Here is a 7428-nt window from a genome sequence, read left to right as displayed (position 1 = left end):
GCAACATCCGGTTGGTGTTGTCTGCAGCAGCTCCAGCTGTGAAGCGTAATGCATAAAGATGCCCCAACCCAGGCAGTGACGCACAGGAGAGAATGTTCAGAGATAAGCTTCCTGCCTGTCCCAGATACTGTAGGTCAGGTGGGGAGAGAGTTATCAGCCAGGTTGAGCTGTGAGCAGGGAAGATGTGTGCATGTGCCTCTGTGCGTGTGTGTGTGTATACGTGTGAGTGTGTGAGGGTAGGGGGCCTGACTGGGGACTGCCACACTTTGACACCCTTAGAGTCACTGCCCTTCCCTGGGTCTCAGTTTTCACATCTGTCAAATGGGAGAGGTATTCATGATACCTAGGGTCCTGTCTTCTCCAAGCACTTTCCAGACGTGTCCTTAGCAGGCCAGGGATGGTAAAGAGTAGGGAGAGATGGGGTGAAGGGCCTGCCTCCTTAGGAGGCCCGGTGCTCTGATTTTCCAGGCTTTGGCCCTGGAGCCTCGAGCAGGGTGCAAGGCTGGGTGTTTGCATTTGGCAGGCGGGCCCTGGGTGATGGCGAGAAGGTTGCCCAAAGTAAACTTGCCTTGTTTGCCTGGATTGTAAAGGGAAAAACGCTTTGGCACACTGTACCAGGAACTTCTGAGAAATGAAAGCATATTCATCCTGGAGATTAGGCTGACTTCCGGGGCACAGATGGGGCCCTTTGTTCTCTTGTGGCTCCCTCACAGGGGCCACATGGCTGCCCTCCCTGTGGAGGGCTAGAAGTGGAGTCCCTGGGGTGGCACCCTGCCAAGAGGGTGGGGGTGCACCTCAGACCCCCAGCTCTCCATCGTCTTGGCCTGTGGTTCCTTCCCGGCTCCACCGGGAACCGTAAAGTACCTGACTGGTGTTGAGAATCTGCTTTGTGCCAAGCACTAAATACTTTGACTTGTATTATCTCATTTAATTCTTGGAACACGCTGGGGAGATAAATATCATATTCACTGATTCTGAGAAGCCCATTTAAACATCTCTGAAATCAGAAAGTGTCTTACAATCGGGAGCATGTTATGCTTGAATGGACAGTGTTTTTTTTCCCTTCTTAATGTACGGTACCAAACAAATGGCGAATCGTACTATTGATAACATCTTAGATTCGATGAAACAGGATATTATTATCATCCCTGGTCTGCAGACGAGAAAACGGAGGCTCAGAGAGTTCACCGGACTTAACCAGTCCTTTATTTTGCAGGAAACCAAGCCCTCGAGGCCTCGGAGGCTTTCCTTAGGTCAGCCAGCTTCAGTGAGACAGAGATAGGACTGAAATCCGGGCCTCCGGGCTCCTCACCCAGGGCCCTTTCCACTCACCCCAGATGAACTGGGTTTGCTCACTGGGGAGAGGCAGGCGCGGAGGGGAGGGCCTTCCTCAGCGCGAGTGAGTCACCGGCCACCCTACCTTGGAGAAGGGCCTTAAAGATAGAATTCTTTTCCCCTCTCCAAATTCTCTGAAGACTGAAGTTCCTTAAGGACTAAGAAAACACTTGTCTCCCTTCCAGACCCTTTTCTGGTAATTATTTTAGCTTGTCTTTCCCTGAATTTCTGCTCCTCAGTCCCATCCCGGACCGCAGGCAGGCCAGCCCCTTCTTGGCCCAGCGGCCGCCCCGCGGCCTGGGGAACAGCTCCACCCACTTCCTGCTCTGCTCGGGGTCCTGCTCTGATCTCCGCCTTCTTTCTTCTACCTCGAATCACCTGCACCAACTGGGCTTCCAGATGCCTCTGTCACTCAGGCTGCTGGCTCCAACCCCCAGGACGCACACTCAGGCATATCGTCCTGCATCCTGCTCGCTCTCCCAAGTGTAAAGTCAAGGGAGAAAAGTCGACAAGCCTGGTCTCTGGCCTCAGTGAGCCATCCTGTCGTCAGGGATGCTCCCCTGCCACTCTTGCCTCAGCCGGGGCTGACAGAGCTGGGACGGTGATCTCAGAGAAAGGGCAGAAGCCTGGAAAGCCAGAGGCCTGACTTTGCCGATGATATCCTACCCTTGCCAAGCACCGCTACTCTGCCCCGTACAGAGCCTCGGTGTCCCCAGCCTCCATGGCTGGTGAGGCTGAATGGCTCATCACCAGGGAAGCAGAGAGGCAGCGCTGGGAGTTTAAACCAAAGGCTTTGCGAAAATGCCACCAGGCACGGTTCAGTTCAGCGGGGACTGATCGCTGTCCAGGTTAAGCCAGGGCCTCAGATTCTTCCCAGTCAGAGGAGGGTTTTGGACTGAATAGTCTCTCAAATTCCATCCTACCGGCTCTGAACCGCTATGATTCTGTCTCCTTCTGCCCAGAAGGCAAATATGGGCCTTGTAAGTGAGGAGCCCGTGTGTTTTCCGGGCATCGATTTGGCGAGAGGCTGAGTGTGCCGCCCACGGTGGTGTGACCGCTGCTGGGCGGGTGATCCCCCGTCTGGAGGTGTGGACTTGCACGCGGGGCTCCCGCCATCCCTGCACATGCACGAGCCTCCGGAGGAGAGAGCCCCCGTTCACACGGGGGGAGCGGGCCCGCCCCTCTGTGCACGACCATGCCAGCGCGTGCCGCTGCAAATCTGGTTTCCATCTTCTTCCAATGGGCAGCTGGGCTGGGGGCGGGGACGGGGGAGGGCGGTGGTGAAGACTGAGTGGAATATTAATTGTGCTTTTGCAAGTGGCTGAGCTCCATGAATGCGGTGGTCGGAGGGAGCAGCCTGAAGCTATGTGGGGAATGAGGGAGAAGCCACAGGAGAGGGGTTCCCTGGGATTTACAGACACACTGGAGAGGTGTTAGGGCAGGGAGAGAGGTTCTGAGATCCAGGATCTGGGGACAGTGGGGAAGATACTAGTGAGGTTTACAGCGATTCCGACGTTTGCCTAGTCCAGAGCCTGGAGCATAGTAGGTGTTCAATAAATATTGGCTGAATGATTAAATGGAGCTTCCCAGGTGGCATGAGAGGTAAAGAACCTGCCTGCCTGTGCAGGAGACATAAGATAAGTGGGTTGGGTCTCTAGGTGAGGAAGATCCCCCTGGAGAAGGAAATGGCAACCCACTCCAGTATTCTTGCCTGGAGAATCCCATGGACAGAAGAGCCTGGAGCGCTACAGTCCATAAGGTCGCAAAGAGTCGGACATGACTGAAGCGACTCGATGAGGCACAAACGATTAAATAGCTGACTGCTTGTGTTCACGAGAGATCTCACAGATACTCTCACCTGGGAGAGGATGTAGAACCAACTAGGAGGAAAGAAAGAGTGCACGTTTGAAACACCGGCCAAGCGCTGGCCACTCCGAGGGTCACCGTCAGGCATTGTATTTCACTTCAAGCATACCAAGGCCTAGGAGATGGTGTCACCCTCGTTGCGCACAAACTCTCCCCTCTGCAACTTGCCATTTTTGGGGATACAGGTGAGAATATTTTTCTTTGAGTTTGGGGTCCAGAAAAAGTGGCTGCTTCTGAGAGGTGGGTCTATTTTTAACCTAATGAACACTCTGGATTTTGTAGCTCACTGCATGTCCTTTTCCACTTGGGGTGTCAGGAAACTCAGAGAGGCATTTGCTGGGGCCAGCCTCTTGCAGCAGGCTCTCATGGGGATGCAGTTCCCAAGATAACTGCATCCCTGGCTTCTTCTTAGCTTTTGAATCCCCCTTCCTCCATATCTTTCCTCCCCTCTATTAAAAGCCATTTAATTACATTGTCAGGTTTCTCAAGTAACTTTAATACACCTTAAAGAGAGATAATGTGTAAATACAAAGATATTTTTACTTTTATAGATGAAGAAGATGAGGTTCAGAGAGGTTATGTTATTTGTCCAAGGTCACACAGCTATGAAGCTAGAGAGTTGGGAATTTGATCTTGGATCTGTTAGACTTAATCTTTTCACTGAGCCAGACTCTAGGACTGGACAAGTTGTACAGCAATCAAGGGGCTTTCAGGGAGTTGGGAGGAGCCTGGTCTTTGCAGATTCAGCCTTTAACACTCACCAGCCCTCATCTAGTCTCCACTCCTTCAAGAGAAGGTTCAGGTAGGGGTTCCCATCCCAGGTCAAAGAGGGGGCTCTGGGGATCCTGGGCATCCCCTGTCTGCAAGAACCAGCCCCCGAATTCATAGCTAAGCAGAACAAGCAGAAAACTTATGTGACAATCACCAGTGAAAGCAAATATATGTTTCAGTTGCTCCAAGGAAGGTTTCTGGAGCCTCCAGAGCTGAAGGGCAGTCCAATTCACTGGAGAAAAGGAAAGGATGGGGGCCCAGGGGAGCCACACTTTTTTCAGTTCTATGACAAGCAAGCAACAAGGGTCCCAAGGATCAGGGTAAGGAGCTCTAAGCCTGTGTATTCTGCATCTGGATCCTGATCCCTTGCTAGAGCCCTTCGGACCTGCCCACCCAGGATGTGTCTTCCGCAGGCAGTCCCTGGGTGAAGACTTTGGAATTCCCTGGGGAGGCCTTATACTTACCTATCCTGGTGAATGCATTCCTTACAGGGGTGGCACCACACATGTGCTCCACAAACCTGGGGACCCCTGGGGAGGGCACAAAGTATGAGCCAAATCTAGGGGGGAGGGATGCTGTTATTCTGAAAGCCGCAGTGGATAATGCGTGTCGGACAACCTGGGGACACCGTCACACTGATAGCAACGTGGAGACCGTGGGTAGACTCCTTTGCTCAGGGCTTTCCAGATAAGCCTGGAGGTCTCCACGTGGGACACCTTCAGACTCCAGCATGCATGGCCTGGGGGAGAAACACTCATAAAAACAATGATTCTCACAAACTGCCGTTTCCTGCGGGCCCATTGCCCCTCCATGCTCTGCCAGTTTGCAGCGCGTATCTCAATCTTCCGAATCTATAAAGAGCTCCTATAAATCAATAAGGCAAAGACCAACAAGCCAATAAAAATATTGACAAAGAATATGAACAGTGAGTCTGGTGCATTTATACATGACCGTTTATCATGCCCCAGGGTCTCTGCGAAGCACATCCTCTGTGTTTTCTCGTTTAAGCCTTGGAGACAGATACCATAATTACCCTGTTTTCTTGAGGCTCAGAGAGGGGAAGACACTGGCCCAGGGTCACGCGGGGTCTTCGTCTGACTTCACAGTCTGTGTTGCTGAGGTGCAGAGGAGAGTCACCGTTTATGGGGACCCAAGGCCTCGGGAAAACCGGGCAGAGTCGGGGGTGGGACAGTGAGGAGCAGACAGCTGAGGTGAAATCCTCTCTACTCAACAACTGGGGAGAACCCAGAACCCCCAATTTCTAGGAAGACGTTTTTTGGTTTTCCTTTTGTCTTTTTAAATTTGCTGAATAGCTAATACATCACAAGTAAAAAAGAAAAAAAGAAATATAGTATAAAGTAGTCCTCTCACCCCTGTATCTGATGTCCTAACCACTAAGTTCCCACCCTTCAAGCAACATATGATTCATTTTATTGCTTTCTCGGGCATCTTCTGTGGGTGGCGTTGTGTGTGTGTGTATTTATATGCATCTACTATCTCTCTCTTTCTTTTAACTGAAAAGGAGCATGCACTGTTCTCTATCTCCCCCCACCACTTTCTCTGTGTTGGAAATCTTCCACATTAGTACACAGGGAACGTCCTCATTTTTTTTTTTTAATAGTTACATAGCTTCCCATTGTGTGACTGTACCATAATTTATTTACCTGTCCCCAACTGATGAACACTTGGATTATTTCCAGTTTTTTACTGTAACAAATAATGCTATAATGACAGTCTTGTTCAGGCACTCTATATCTGTGGGATAAAATCTTGGTAGTGGGATTGCTGGGTCAAAGAGAATGTGCGTTTGTAATGTCTACGTGCGTGCATGCTCCAGTCGTGTCAGGCTCTGTGTGACCCTATGGACCCTAGTCCACCGGGCTCCGCTGTCCATGAGATTATCCAGGAAAGAATACTGGAGTGGGTTGCCATGCCCTCCTCCAGGGGATCTTCCTGACCCAGGGATCGAACCAGCATCTCCTGCGACTTCTGAATTGTAGGCTGATTCTCTACCGCTGAGCCACTGGGAAACTGGTAATGCTCACAAATATTGGCAAACATTTCATATCAATTTATACTGCCACCAGCAGTATATGACATTGTCGGTTTCTCCACAGCCTTGCAAATGATGGACATTATCAAGCTTTTGCATGGTTTCCAGTTTGTATTTCTTTTATCATTAATGAGGTTGAGAGTCTATTTAGATGTCCTCAAACAATTAATCCTGCCTTTTCTGTAGATCCTGTTTGTATTCTTTGGCTTTTAAAAAATTGGTGGCTGGTCTTGTCTTACTGATTTCTAGGAGTTCTTTATATATTACGGAGATTTTGATATGATTTACAGGGACAGTGGGGCCACAGTTGGCATCCCCTTTGGGAAAGGCTGTGGAGGTGGGTTATTCTGCATGCCTGCACTCTCTCATCCAAGCCCAGCCATTGATTCAAGGAACTTTCACTGAGTGTCTTCTGAGCGCTAGGCTCACTGCTGAGACACCTGAAACCAGGGGTGAATAGACAAAGTTCTCAGGTTGCTGGAAGTGCGGTAGGGTGCCACATCTGTGATCAGACAGGTGGTGGTCCAGTGGGAGAGGAACTGTATGTAGTTCAGGGATTCAGAATGAGTGCTTCAGGAGCCTGTGGCAGGAAGCAACAGCACTGTCTATATTCCAACAGACTCTGGCTTCTGCACTCGCCTGGGGCTAGTTCAGAGTCGCCAAGGCTCTGCCTGCCTCCCTTCTTCCTGTGGGTCCAGCCCTCAGGCTGCGGAAATGCCCTGCTCCGGGAAGATGGCCCCTCAGTCCCGGTTTGCAGAATGCTCGGTCTCCTCTGAGCTTACTCTGTGCGCCCCGCCCCCACATAGCCTCCGTCCCTGCCCTGTGGTGGTCCTCACTACCCTGCTGTGCATTTCTTTTTATTTCTGTATATTTATTTTATTTTTGCTTGTGTTGGATCTTTGTGGTGAGCAGGCTTTCTCCAGTTGCAGAGAGTGGGGGCTACCCTGCCTTGCGGTGCACCGACTCTAGGGCACACGGGTTTAAGTAGCTGCAGCACGCAGGCTCAGTAGTGGTGATGCAAGGGCTTAGCTGCTCCATAGCATGTGGGATCTTCCTGGTCCAGGGATCGAACCCGTGTCCCCCGAATTGCAGGTGGATTCTTATCCACTGCACCCTGCCGTGCATTTCCTGCAGCCTGTTTCTAGCGCGTGTGCCCCTGCTGCTCAGAGGATTGTAATCTCTTTGATGGCAAGATGGGAGACTTTCCTCTGGGCCCCCTCCGCTTGGTGCTTCGTATCTGGTGACACTCGTGAAGGCTTGTTGGATGTTAGCACAGCTGGAAACCAGGGCTCACCTGAACTGAGACCTGCGTGTCAGGGAGGTGAGAATCGCCCATTAGACACAGGAAAGGATGGTGCGCCAGGCCCCAGCATCGGGGCCCAGCCAAGAAAGGGTTAAGCTCG

This window comes from Moschus berezovskii, chromosome 14 (assembly GCF_049115385.1).
Source record: "Moschus berezovskii isolate FMDL1 chromosome 14, NW_MosBer_1.0, whole genome shotgun sequence".
NCBI classification, from domain to species: domain Eukaryota; kingdom Metazoa; phylum Chordata; class Mammalia; order Artiodactyla; family Moschidae; genus Moschus; species Moschus berezovskii.
The sequence above is the reverse complement of the archived record's forward strand: the minus strand, read 5'-3'. Positions refer to the sequence as shown.